This window comes from Arachis duranensis, chromosome 3, assembly GCF_000817695.3.
Source record: "Arachis duranensis cultivar V14167 chromosome 3, aradu.V14167.gnm2.J7QH, whole genome shotgun sequence".
NCBI classification, from domain to species: domain Eukaryota; kingdom Viridiplantae; phylum Streptophyta; class Magnoliopsida; order Fabales; family Fabaceae; genus Arachis; species Arachis duranensis.
Genome location: NC_029774.3, coordinates 80640165 through 80654082, shown reverse-complemented (window position 1 = coordinate 80654082; position 13918 = coordinate 80640165). Strand labels below are relative to the sequence as shown.

The 13918-nt window shown below is 35.8% G+C and overlaps 1 non-coding gene across 1 annotated transcript; it reads right to left on the bottom strand.

The window, feature by feature from the left end:
• Positions 1 to 13306: 13306 nt before the first annotated feature.
• LOC127746431 (small nucleolar RNA R71) lies at positions 13307 to 13410 on the bottom strand. The gene has a single exon (XR_008008050.1). It is a non-coding gene; the product is annotated as a small nucleolar RNA R71 (small nucleolar RNA).
• Positions 13411 to 13918: the final 508 nt, after the last annotated feature.

The window sequence follows — 13918 nt, the reverse complement described above, 5'->3', positions numbered from 1 at the left end:
CCTTCGTCACCGGAGGGTGGGGGGTACCTGCAAGAGACTCCGATGCTTAAGTTAGCATGGGTATTAAACAGGTATTTAGTAGAATCAGAGTATGAGTTATACCTGGGTGCTCCAGTGTATTTATAATGGTGAGATGTGGCCTCCTGTTTGATAAGATAAGTTTAGTTATCTTATCTTATCTTTATCTTATCTTTAAGTGAGGTCATCTTATCTTCAAGGGAACCGCCTTTATCTTTCTGGGCTTTGGCTGCCTTTAGATTGGGCCGTGTCCCTTCGTTTTGGGCCTGCTTTGGGCTCCTTTGGCGAGTTGGCCGAGCCCTTTGAGAAGAGGTCGGGCATTTGGCCGAGCCCTTTGAGAAGGGGTCGGGCATTTGGCCGAGCCCTTTGAAAAGAGGTCGGATAGTCTGACCTAAAGAAGTCGGTCGGCTTGTCGCTAAACATCCCGGGTCGGGCAGCTTGACCCAGGGTATGAACAATACCCAATTTAATGAGAAATTTTTCCAATGCTCTTATTTTGATTAATTAACTGTATTTCACATTATAATTATAGGTTTATTATTATTTTTAATATAAATTTAAAAATGTTAACAAAATAAAAACTAACCTCAGACTAATAAAATAAATGTTGCAGAATAAGAATATTCATTTGTTATTTGAGCATACAAGAAATATTTCTAATTTTAATAGATTTTAGATCAGATGTCGTGGCATAAGACGATTACATGACTGTTCATATGTTATTTTGTACTACAACTCTTGAATGGCTTTTGAATTTATGATCCATATTAATTATTTTTAGTTTTCTTTTTAAACTGTCAAAATGGTATTCGAAAACTAAAATTTTAAAATAGCCTTTGAGATTGCTCGTCTGTACTTAAATGATCTCTAAAATTCTAATTCCAAATATTAACATCTTGCACCATATTGATTTATGGATTCTTTTCCCACAATAACTAACGGAGTGATAAGTTGGCACCATTACTACCACGTTGACACTACAACTAGTAACTGAGGTGACAAATGAATTTTGGTGAACCAATGTAGTCCTTTGCGCTCTTTAAAACCCTAAATATATTGAATCCTCTTTAAATCCCAAATTAAATCAATTTATGTTCATACTTATTCTTTCTATGATTCCTTGATTCTTGCAATATCCTTTCCGTTTCTGGAACCAATAGGAGGTAGGAGTTAGACAATAGAGAGCTGGATTTGGTCACTATCTAATAAAAACTAGACAAAGATCCCAAATCAAAGTAAGATTGCACGGATGCCATAGTGGTGTAGTTGTAAATGCCATCTCGTTCTTTTGTAATTTGGGATATATATGAACTCTAATAAGTCTTTTTTTGTTAGATTTTTCAATTAAAATGTGAGTAATGAAAATAATTTTATATTATTAAAATACACAATAAATATTTCCAATTTTTAATAGATTCTAGAAGAGAAGTCATGAGTCATGAGATGATAGATTACATGACTGTTCGTATATTATTTTCTACCGCAATCCTTTAATGACTTTTTAATTTAAGATCCATGTTCATTATGTTTTGTGGGAGTTTTCTTTTTAAGTTAAACAACTATTAAAATGATATTCGAAAACTAAAATTTTAAACTGGTCATTGAGATCAAATATGTGCACTTAAATGGTCTTGGAAATTCTAATTGTACTATTTATATCCTTGATATTGACAATTGGGCACTATATTAATCTCTCAACGAGTGATGAGTTAGCACTATCATTGTCACACGGATACTAAAACTACTAATTGAGGTGATAAATGAATGTTGGTGAATGGTGACCCAATATGGTCTTTAACTCTCTTTAAAATCCAAAATATATTAATCTTCCGTAAATTCTGATAAGCAGATATTTTATATGTTTTTTAGCATTATTGTTTTAGTGTTTTTAGTACATTTGATTAAGTTTTATTATGTTTTAGTGCAAAAGTTACTTTTTGGATACTACTTTGAGTTTGTGGTTTTCCTATGATTTTAGGTGATTTTTAGTTGAATCTACCAAGTTTTGGAAAAGTCTGATTCAGAGGCATTCAAAGGACTGCAGATGCTGTCAACTCCTGACCTCCGTGCATTCAAATGAGTATTTCTGAAGCTACAGAGGTCCAAATGACGCGTTCTCAACGGCGTTGGAAAGCTAACTTCCAGGGTCCAGCAATATATAATAGTCCATACTTGTCTTTAGAAATGAAGCCCCAAAACAAGCGTTGAACACCCAATCTACTCACTTTCTGGTGTTCAATGCCCCAAGAGGATAGGCTTGGCATTTGAACGCCCAAAAGGGACCAAACTGGCGTTCAAATGCCCTAAGAGGAGTCCAAGCACGTGAATTCACTTGAAACTCAACCCAAACACTCACCAAGTGGGCCCATAAGTGGATTTTTGCACCTTTAGCTTAGTTTATCACATCTTTGTAATTTTTTAATTAATAGTAACATCCTTTAGGTCTAGTATTTGATTATAAATAAGAAACTTTCTTCCTCCTAGCGATCATGCCTCCCAAGAGAGGAGAAGCACATACACATTACTATTATTATTTTCTGTAAGCAATGAGCAACTAAACCTCCAAAGTTAGGGTTAGGAGCTCTACTGATTCTCATGGATTAATAATATTACTGTTTCTATTTTAATATGTATGATTCTCTTTTCTTATGCATTCTCGTTCTTCCTCTCATGAATTGAGGATGAACCGTGACATTCATTCTTGTTCTACTTGGGTTCCGTGCGAGTCCTGATCCGAATAGCATTGAGTTAAAGCTAGAGAATGCATTGTAGATTCCAAGAGCGTGCCTGGGCAACTTTGGATACGTGACATGAAATCTCGTTGACCGTGGATTACTGAGGTCTCTGTGGCGCTAAGGCTAGAGTAAAAAAAGCAGTATTCTCTGATCCAGAAGATTCGACCTTGTCTGTGGCATTTTAAGTAGGATCGCAAAGGGGAGTGGATTGCTTAGAGCTTCATCTTCGGCTACAGTGAGAAGCCATAAGTAAACTTGATAAGAAGACATTAATTACTCGGATATGGTGGACTGCTGTGGTTTAGAAGAGATTAACTTGATGAGAGAACATGAGTTAGTCACTTACGACTGCCATTGAATGAATCATTCGTTATTGAAGTAGACAGTAAGAAAAGTTAATCCGGAAAGAAATAGCATCTCCAAAGCCTTAACTAAGTCTTTATCACTGTTTTCACATCAATCTTGTATTTTGTTCTTTACTATTTTGTTTATGCTTTCAAACAAACAATCATTTTTTCTAATTGCCTGACTAAGATTTACAAGATAGTCATTGCTTGCTCAATCCAACAATCTCCGCGGAATTCGACCCTCACTCACCTAAGGTATTACTTGGACGACCTGGTGCACTTGCCGGTCCATCTGTGCGAAGTTTGCGGAGTTCAATTTCATGCACCAAGTTTTTGGCGCTGTTGCCGAGGATTGTTCAAGATTGACAAACTACTGGACTATCTTGTTGCTTAGATTAGGTACGTTTTACGGTTCATTTGCTCTTTTACTTGTGTTTCTTGTTTTCTTTTTCAAAACCTTTTCTTTTTTTAGTAATCTTTATCTTTTGTTTGAGTCTTGTGTCAGTTTTTAAATTTGGTGTCCCTTTTTATTTTCATCTTTTTCTTTGAATTTTCGAAAGTGTTCTTATTTTCTTTCTTGATGTTTGAAACTTTCTTGGTAATTTTTCTAGTTTGATTTCAAAATTTTTAAAGTTGGTGTCTTTTGGTATTTTTCTTTTAATTTTTGAAAAACTAGTGTCTTTGATCTTAAAATTTTTAAGTTCGGTGTCCAATTAGTTATCTTTTTTGTGTTTATCCTGTTATCTTTTCAAATCTTTATCTTATCTTTCTTTTCTTTGAATTTCAAAATCTTGTTATCTTATCTTCATTCAAATTCAATTTTCAAAATTAAAAAATTTAAAATTTAAATTCAAATTTTAAAATTCAAAACTTTAAATTCAAATTTCATATTCAATTTTCAAAAATTAGGTGTTTTGTTGGCTTCTCTCTATTTCAAAATTCAATTTCAAATCATATCTTACTTATCTTTCTTGATCTTTAAATCTTTATCATATCTTCTTTCTCAATTTTCAAAATTTGTTATCTTATCTTATTTAATTTCAATTTTAAATTCAAATTTTAAAAGTTTAATATCTTGTTAGTTTTTCTTTCTTTCAAAATTGAATTTCAAATCTTTAAAAATCTTTTCAAATCTTATCTTAGCTTGTTTCACTGTTTCTTTCCAAATTTGAATTTTAAAAATCACTCTTTGACTTTTTCTTTTTAAATTTCAAAAACTTTCAAAATTAAATCTTTTTCAAATTTTATCTTTTTGGTTATCAAATCTTGTTATCTTATCCTTAATATAAAATTAAAATTTTTAAAAGTTGAGTATTTTGTTAGTTGTTCTTTTTAAATTTGAAATTCAAATCTTTAAATTTTTCACATCTTTTCTTTCTTTTCAATTAATTTTTAAATTTTCAAATCATATCTTATTTATCTTTTTCTTAATTCTAGTTATTTGATTTAAATTCAAATTTTAAATTTAAATTTTTAAAGTTTGGTGTTTTCTCTTTCTTTTTGAATTTCAAAATTTCTTTTTCTAAACTATTTTCAGCCCAAATGAAGCTTGAAAACATGTAATAAGCTGGTGGACAAGTTTTTGAACCACTATTTCCCCCTAAAGAAGCTAACCCAGCTAAGACGGGACATTAAAGGCTTCAGACAGGAAGAGAATGAGTCTCTTTATGATGCTTGGGTGAGATACAAGCTGATGCTGAGAAGATGTCCCATTAAAATATTTCAGAATGGGTAAAGCTATATATTTTCTATTACAGACTCACATATATGACTAAGATGTCTTTAGATCATTCTGCAGGTGGTTCAACCCACATGAGAAAGACAATTGAGAAAGCTCATGAGCTCATTGAGATAGTGGCCAACAATTAACATCTGTACTCATCTAATGAGACTCCAATGAAGGGAGAGGTTAAGACAGTATCCACTGAATCAGACCCTCCTAAGCAAAGTGAGTCATTGATGCCAGGGAATCTTGGCCAGTTTCACTAACCTTTTCTTTACATATTTTAGGTAGTTTCAGCATTTTCTTAGGTAATAAGCAAGTTTTTGGGTGAATATGCACTTACATCTTGATTTAAGCAAACATTGTGAACTTTACATGATTTCATGATAATAATGCACGAATTGAATGCTAATTTAGATGATGCAGGATCTCATAATCTAGAACAAAGCTTTGATGCACTTTGTTTGTTTGATTTCAGGCCAAATGAAGCATAAAAGAGCCACGTTAGTACCACTAACATGGTCACTAACGTGGAAAGGGAGCAAGCTTGCAATGTTAGTGGTAAAGTTAACACCACTGACGTCTTCGAAGGCCAACTTAGCCTACGTTAGTTACCACGTTAGATGCACTAACGTGGGGACTAATGTGGAAGAAAGAAGAAGCTCCAACGTTAGTGGTGAAGTTAACACAACTAACATTACAAAGGCCATGAACACCACGTTAAGAGTCACGTTAACACCACTAACGTGAGCTTTAACGTGGAGCAAAAAGAATCGCCAACGTTAGTGACACTAACTTTTTAACTAACGTTGGATCAGGCCAAGTTTCCCCACCTTAGTGGCCACGTTAATGCCACTAACGTAGGAGGTAACGTGGGGCAAGGAGTACAAAGCCAACATTAGTGACATGAACTTTGTCACTAACGTTGGAGATGGCCAGTATGCCCACGTTAGTGGCCACGTTAATACCAGTAACGTAAGCACTAATGTGGAAGAGAGGGAGTTTTGTAACGTTAGTAACAAAGTTAGTGTCACTAACGTCTTCATGTCATGGCATGCCTACGTTAATAGCCATGTTAGTAACACTAACGTGGACCATTAACATGGGAGAAAGGCAAGGCTGTAGCGTTATTGGAAAAGTTAGCGCCAATACTGCTAGCGAAGGATAGGAAAGGCTATGTTAGTGGTCACGTTAGTGCCACTAACGTGTGAGTTAACGTAGCTCAAATGGGTTGGGACGTTAGTGACAAAGTTAGTGTCACTAACATCTTCGAACCAGGATTTATACTTAACGTTAACACAACTAATGCCTTGACTAAACGTGAACCATGCCTGGCTCAACTTCTTTCTGCAAGCAAAGCTAAGGCCACTGAAGTTTGTAACTGCTTCAACTGAAGATCAAAGGCCCATATCCAAGACTTGTAGAGTTGATAGAGGATCAGAGGAGTAGTATATATAGGAGTAGTTTTGAACTAGAAAGGGGATTGGAATTGGGATATGAGGATCCAAAAATTGTAAACACTCTATATATTTACTTTTTCTGCAATTTAGTTTACTTTACAATGCACTCTTCATTTCTGCTTTCCATTTCCAGAGCTATGAACAACTAAACCCCTTTTCATTGGGTTAGGGAGCTCTGTTGTAATTTGATGGATCAATTGTAGTTTTCATTCTTCTTCCTCTTTCTTTTCTCTTCATTTTACTAGAAAGCTTTCGATCTTCATCCAATTGGTTAGTTATCTTGGAAAAGAAGCTCTCCATAATTGGATCTCCTCGGAACCTTGGAAGAGGAATGAGGAGATCATGCTAGAAATGCTTTCTCATGCTGGACCAGATTGGGGTTTGGATGGATATAGTGACATATAATCCTACCAACACTTTGATTCGAGAATGCATGTGGTATAATCAGTGACCATACTTCATCTCTTCCCATGAGCAATTAAATCAAGGAATTGGGCAATTGTTCAGGCTTAGAGAGATTAGATTGCCAAGGAATTGGGATCCAATCACTTAAGATTGTCAAGGAGATCAATGAATGCATTGATTGAGGAAGAGATGAAGATGAACTTGATCTGGAGAATGCAACATCTCCTAAGCCCAAAGAATCCCCCATTTTTGATCTTACCCATTCTCTTTAATTTCTGTTATTTACTTTGATGCTCGTCTCCCCAAATCCCCATTTAAGATTCATCAATTTACTTTCTGCAATTTATATTCCGCCATTTATTTTTAGCACTTACATTTCCTATCATTACCTTTCTCGCCATTTACTTTTCTGTAATTCTCAATTCAACTTTACTTAGCTCAACTAGAACACTCCTCTAATTAAAGTTGCTCGACCAATCAATCCCTGTGGGATTTGACCTCACTCTATTATGAATTTTTACTTGACGACAATTCGATATACTTGCCGAAGGGAAATTCGTTGAGAAACAAGTTTTTGTGGATCAAGTTTATGGCGCCATTGCCGGGGATTGATTTTGTATTGACAATAATTAAATTAGAAGATAACTAGATTGAGCAATTTTCTTTTGTTTTGTTTATTTCGTTTCTGTTATTTACTTCCAATTTCAGCCATTTTCTTTTATTATTTCCTTTTGTTTTATTTCCTTAGTTACTTACATTTCTGTTCAACTAATCCACTAACGGTTTGATAAATTGTGTCACTCACACTAACAGCAATCTTAACAAAAGTGATTTCTTCACTTTTCTCTTGCTTGTGTGATCGGCTAATTGTATGACAGGTAGAAGAAGATGAGCTTCAACCTCCTTTGAATCTGAACCTGAGAGGACCTTCCTTAGATTAGGGAGGAAAACAAGAGGGAAGAAGGTTGTTGGTGCAGAGGAAGAAGAGGAGAACTTAGAGATAGACATGGAGGAGAACATAGAGGACCATCATGAAGAGGAGACACATAACCATGCCAGAGAAGGTGCAGCAAACCATGCTTGGCAGGAGAGAAGAGTTCTAGGCTCTTACATTAATACAAATCCAAGAAATTATGGAAGTAGCATCTAAAATCCAACCATACATGCCAATAACTTTGAATGAAACCTCAACTCATTACCCTTGTTCAGAACAATTGCTCATTTAGAGGAGGCGCCCAAGAAGACCCTAATCAACACTTAACCACTTTCCTAAGAATATGTGATACTATGGATGGTGTTCATCCTGACACCTATAGATTGCTCTTGTTCCCCTTCTCGCTTAGGGAGAAAGCATCTGAATGGCTAGAATCCTTTCCAAGGGAGAGTCTGACGACTTGGGAAGATGTGGTAAAGAAGTTCGTGGCGAGATTCTATCCTCTTCAAAGAGTCAACAGATTAAGGGCTGAGGTCTAAACATTCAGGCAACAAGATGGTGAGACTCTCTATGAAGCATGGGAGAGATACAAAAGACTTGACAAGGAGGTACCCACCAGACATGTTCAATGAATGTGTGCAGCTGCACATCTTCTATGAAGGCTTGTCTTATGAATCAAAGAAGGCATTGGACCACTCTTCAGGGGGATCTCTAAACAAGAAGAAGACCATTGAAAAAGCCATAGACATCATAAAAACTGTGGCCAACAATGAGTTTTTCTATGCCTCTGATAGGAGCAACAACCGAGGAGTAATGGAGCTAAATCACATGGATGCATTGCTGGCTCAAAACAGATGATCACCAAACAATTGGCTGACCTTACCAAGCAAATGGAAAAGAATCAAGTTGCAACAGTCACCACCCCACCACCAGCTCAAAAAGGAGTGAATACAGAGGAAGGGGATGACTGGGAACAAGCCAACCCTGTTGGAAACTCATCCAGACAGTCCTACGATCCATACTCCAAGACCTATAACCCTGGTTGGAAGAACCACCAAAACTTTGAGTGGGAAAACCAGCAAGACCAAGGCCAAGGCCAAGATCAGAGGCGTCACAACCCCAACCAACACAATATGCAGCCTATCAACACTCAACTCAAAGGCCATATCAACACCCACCCAACAACTCTTCTCAACATCCATATCAGACCCAAAACGGCCATTCTCAACCCCTTAACCTCAACTCACCATCATCATCTGAAGATAGACTCTTTAGGATTGAGACTCTGCTTGAAGGCATATACAAGGAAGTCTAAGACAGTAGAGCATTCAGGAAGGAAGTGCAATCCAATATGCAAAATCAGGATGTAGCCATCAAGAAGCTTGAGACACAAATTAGCTACCTATTCAAGCAAGTTCCTAACCACAGCCTTTGTAACAACACTAATGCAAACCCAAGGGAGGAATGTAAAGCCATCACACCCAGGAGTGGAAGGGAATTGAAGGAGACATCAAAGGAAGCACAAGAGAAGAAAACCGATGAAAACAAAGAAAGACAAGAGGACGCACGAGCTCCTGCTTCCAATTCACATCAACAAGAAGGAGTGTTGAAGCCATATATTCCAAAAGCTCCGTACTCTCAACGATTGAAAAAGAATGGAAATGACAACCAATTCTCATGATTCTTGGAAGTTTTTAAGAGACTATAGATTAACATACCTTTTGCCGAGGCAATAGAGCAGATGCCGCTCTATGCTAAGTTCTTAAAGGAATTAATGACCAAGAAGAGAAGTTGGAAGAATAATGAAACTATTGTATTAACTGAGGAATGTAGTGCCATCATTCAACAAAAGCTACCCCAGAAGTTGAAGGACCCAGGGAGCTTTCAAATCCCTTGTATCATAGGGGAAATCACAGTGTAAAAAGCTTTATGTGATATGGGAGCTAGCATAAATCTGATGTCCTTAGCAATAATAAGAAGAATGAAGATTGAAGAGGCTAAACCAACAAGAATGCCCCTTCAATTGGCGGACCGATCATTCAAGTTTCCCCATAGGGTAGTGATGACAAGTCATCTTATGCTAGTTTTTCTAGCATTTTTCTTTGCTTTTATTAGGTTTATTACACTTTCTTGCATGATAAGTAAGTGATTGGAGTGGAATTGTATGTGTATCATAGCTCAATCAAAAATGGTTAATTTTATACAAAATCATGAGGTTTATGCAAAATTTAGTTAATTTTTATGAACCTTATGATTTTGGTGAGACTTTGACTGCTTGTTTGATTGATGACAGGAGAAGATATGATGAAAAAAAGAAAGCAAAGAAGCAAGGTGCAGACGAACGCTGCGTTCATTTGAAGAACGCCACATTCACACGCGACGCGCACGCGTACAAGGCGCTTCCGCGTGGATGAGCAATTTGGAAACCCACGTGTACACACGCATGGCGCGCACGTGTGGATTGAGGATTAACGTTCATAAGAAATGAATGCTACATTCACTTGGAGCGAACGCCTGCGATACTTTCAAGTTTGAATTCGAAGATGGGCATCGACGCGCATGCGTACATGGCACGCACGCATCGATTTGACAAGAGTGGTGATGGGCGCAGACGTGTACATGACGCTGGACGCAGAAGTGGCATTTCATCATCCATGCTCACGCGCTCTGGACGCGCACGCGTGAGCAGTGTTCATGGCACGAACGTAGCGTTCAGTTAATGAACGCTACCAAGGACGTGGACGCACGCATGGTATGCGCAAGCATGGTTGAGACAGAAGGCAGCATCGACGCGCACGCACGCAGTACTGTGATTAGCCGTGCTGTGACAGAGCATTTGGACCTTTTTCACTGAGAGGATGGGATGTAGCCATTGACAACGGTGATGCCCTACATACAGCTTGCCATGGAAAGGAGTAAGAAGGATTGGATGAAGATAGTAGGAAAGCAAAGATTCAAAAGGCGTATAGCATCTTCATACGCCTATCTGAAATTCCCATCAATGATTTACATAAGTATTTCTATCTTTATTTTCTATTTATTTATTATTATTATTCGAAAACTCCATAACCATATATTATCCGCCTAACTGAGAATTTCAAGATGACCATAGCTTGCTTCATACCAACAATCTCCGTGGGATCGACCCTTACTCACGTAAGGTTTATTACTTGGACAACCCAGTGCACTTGCTGGTTAGTTGTGCGAGGTTGTGAAGAAAGTGCTGAGTTATAAACGCGCATACCAAGTTGAATGCCATTATTAGAGATCACAATTTCATGCACCAAGTTTTTGGCGCCGTTGCCGAGGAATCAATTTCGAACAACAATTTCACAATTGTTTCTAGACCACAATGGTGCCAAGTTTTTAATCCGGCAATACCACCAAGTTTTTGGCACCGTTCGGGGATTGTTCGAGTTTGGACAACTGACGGTTCATCTTGTTGTTCAGATCAGGTAATTTTCTTTTTGTTTTATTTTCAAAAATTTTTCAAAAATCTTTCAAAAAAAGTTTTACTTCTGTTTTCGAAAAAATTATTCTAAATTTTTAAGAATGAATTATAGTGTTTCATGAAGCATGTTGTAGCCTGGTTGGCTGTAAAGCCATGTCTAAATTCTTTTGAAATGAGGCTTCCTCTTCATATGCTTGAACTATGTATGCTAAAGCTTGGCTGGCTATTATGCCATGTCCAATTTCTGGACTGGAGCTTTAGACTAACATTGAAAGATTCCTGGAATTCTTATTAAAAATTTTGAATTTCTTATTTTATTTTTCCTATATGTTTTCGAAAAAAATATACAAAAATCCAAAAAAATTATAAAATCATAAAAATAAAAATATTTTGTGTTTCTTGTTTGAGTCTAGAGTCAATTTTTAGTTTGGTGTCAATTACATGTTTTCAAAATTTATGCATTTTTCGAAAATTCATGCATATGTTATTCATGATCTTCAAGTTGTTCTCGGTAAGTCTTCTTGTTTGACCTTTAAATTTTCTTGTTTTGTATTTTTGTTGTTTTTCATATGCATTTTTGCATTCATAGTGTCTAAGCATTAAAAATTTCTAAGTTTGGTGTCTTGCATGTTTTCTTTGCAAAAAAAAATTTTCAAAAATATGTTCTTGATGTTCATCATGATATTCAAAGTGTTCTTGGTGTTCATCTTGATATTCATAGTGTTCTTGCATGCATCATGTGTTTTGATCTATTTCATGTTTTGGGTCACAATTGTGTTTTTCTCACTCATCATTAAAAATTTAAAAATTAAAAAATATCTTTTCCTTTTTTCTTTCAAAATTTCGAAAATTTGAGTTGACTTAGTCAAAAAAAATTTTAAAATTAGTTATTTCTTGTAAGTCAAGTCAAATTTTCAATTTTTAAAAATCTTATCTTTTCAAAACTTCTTTAAAAATCAAATTTTTTCATTTTTCTTACTATTTTTCGAAAATTTTTAATTTGAATTTTAAAATCTTTTTCTTATCTTTATTTCAAAATTTCAAAAACTTTACTAACAATTAATGTGATCGATTCAAAAATTTGAAGCTTGTTACTTTCTTGTTAAGAAATGTTCAATCTTTAAATTCTAGAATCATATCTTTTAGTTTCTTGTTAGTCAAGTAAGTAATTTTAACTTTAAAAATTAAATCTTTTCCAACCATATCTTTTTAATCATATCTTTTTATCATATCTTTCTAAATTTTATCTTTTTCAAAAATTTGATTTTAAAATGTCTTTTCCAACTTCTTATCTTTTCAAAATTGATTTTCAAATCTTTTTCAACTAACCAATTAATTTTTGTTTATTTTTTATCTTTTTCAAAACCACCTAACTAATTTTAGCTCTCCAATTTTCGAAAATTACCTCCCTCTTTTTCAAAAATCTTTTAATTAACTAATTGTTTTAAATTTAAATTTTAATTTTAATTTTAATTCTTCCTTTAATTTTCGAAAATCACTAACCCTTTTTCAAAATTAATTTTTGAATTCTCCCCCTCTTATCTTCTTCTATTTATTTATTTATTTACTAACACTTCTCTTCATCTCAAGAATCAGAACCTATCTTCACCCTTGTGTTTGGATTCTTAACTCTTCTCCTTCTTCTATTCCTTTCTTCTTCTACTAACATAAAGGAATCTCTATACTATGACATAGAGGATTCCTCTTCCTTTTCTGTTCTCTTCTTTCTCATATGAGCAGGAACAAGGAAAAAGGCATTCTTGTTAAAGCTGATCCTGAACCTGAAAGGACTCTGAAGAAGAAACTAAGAGAAGCTAAATTACAACAATCCAGAGACAACCTTACTAAAATTTTTGAACAAGAAAAGGATATGGCAGCCGAACCCAACAACAATAATGCAAGGAGGATGCTTGGTGATTATACTACACCTACTTCCAAGTTTGATGGAAGAAGCCTCTCAATTCCTGCCATTAGAGCAAATAATTTTGAGTTGAAACCTCAACTAGTTGCTCTAATACAACAAAACTGTAAGTTTCATGGACATCCATCAGAAGATCCTTACCAGTTTTTAACTCAGTTCTTACAGATCTGTGAGACTGTTAAGACTAATGGAGTAGATCCTGAAGTCTATAGGCTCATGCTTTTCCCTTCACAACCGAAGGATAGCCTGGACTCTTGGGATAAGCTGGTTACGGTCTTCTTGGTTAAATTCTTTCCTCCTCAAAAGCTGAGCAAGCTTAGAGTGGATGTTCAGACATTCAAGCAAAAAGATGGTGAATCCCTCTATGAAGCTTGGGAAAGATACAAGTAGATGACCAAAAAGTGTCCTTCTGACATGTTTTCAGAATGGATCATGTTAGATATATTCTATTATGGTCTGTCTGAGTTCTCTAAGATGTCACTGGACCATTCTGCAGGTGGATCCATTCACCTAAAGAAAACGCCTGCAGAAGCTCAGGAACTTATTGAAATGGTTACAAATAACCAATTCATGTAAACTTCTGAGAGGAATTCCGTGAATAATAGGATGCCTCAGAGGAAGGGAGTTCTTGAAATTGATGCTCTGAATGCCATATTGGCTCAGAACAAAATGTTGACTCAGCAAGTCAACATGATTTCTCAAAGTCTGAATGGATGGCAAAATGCATCCAACAGCACTAAAGAGGCATCTTCTGAAGAAGATGCTTATGATCCTGAAAACCCTGCAATAGCAGAGGTAAATTACATGGGGGAAGCCTTTGGCAACACCTATAACCCCTCATGGAGAAATCATCCAAATTTCTCATGGAAGGATCAACAAAAGCCTCAACAAGGCTTTAATAATGGTGGAAGAAACAGGTTTAGC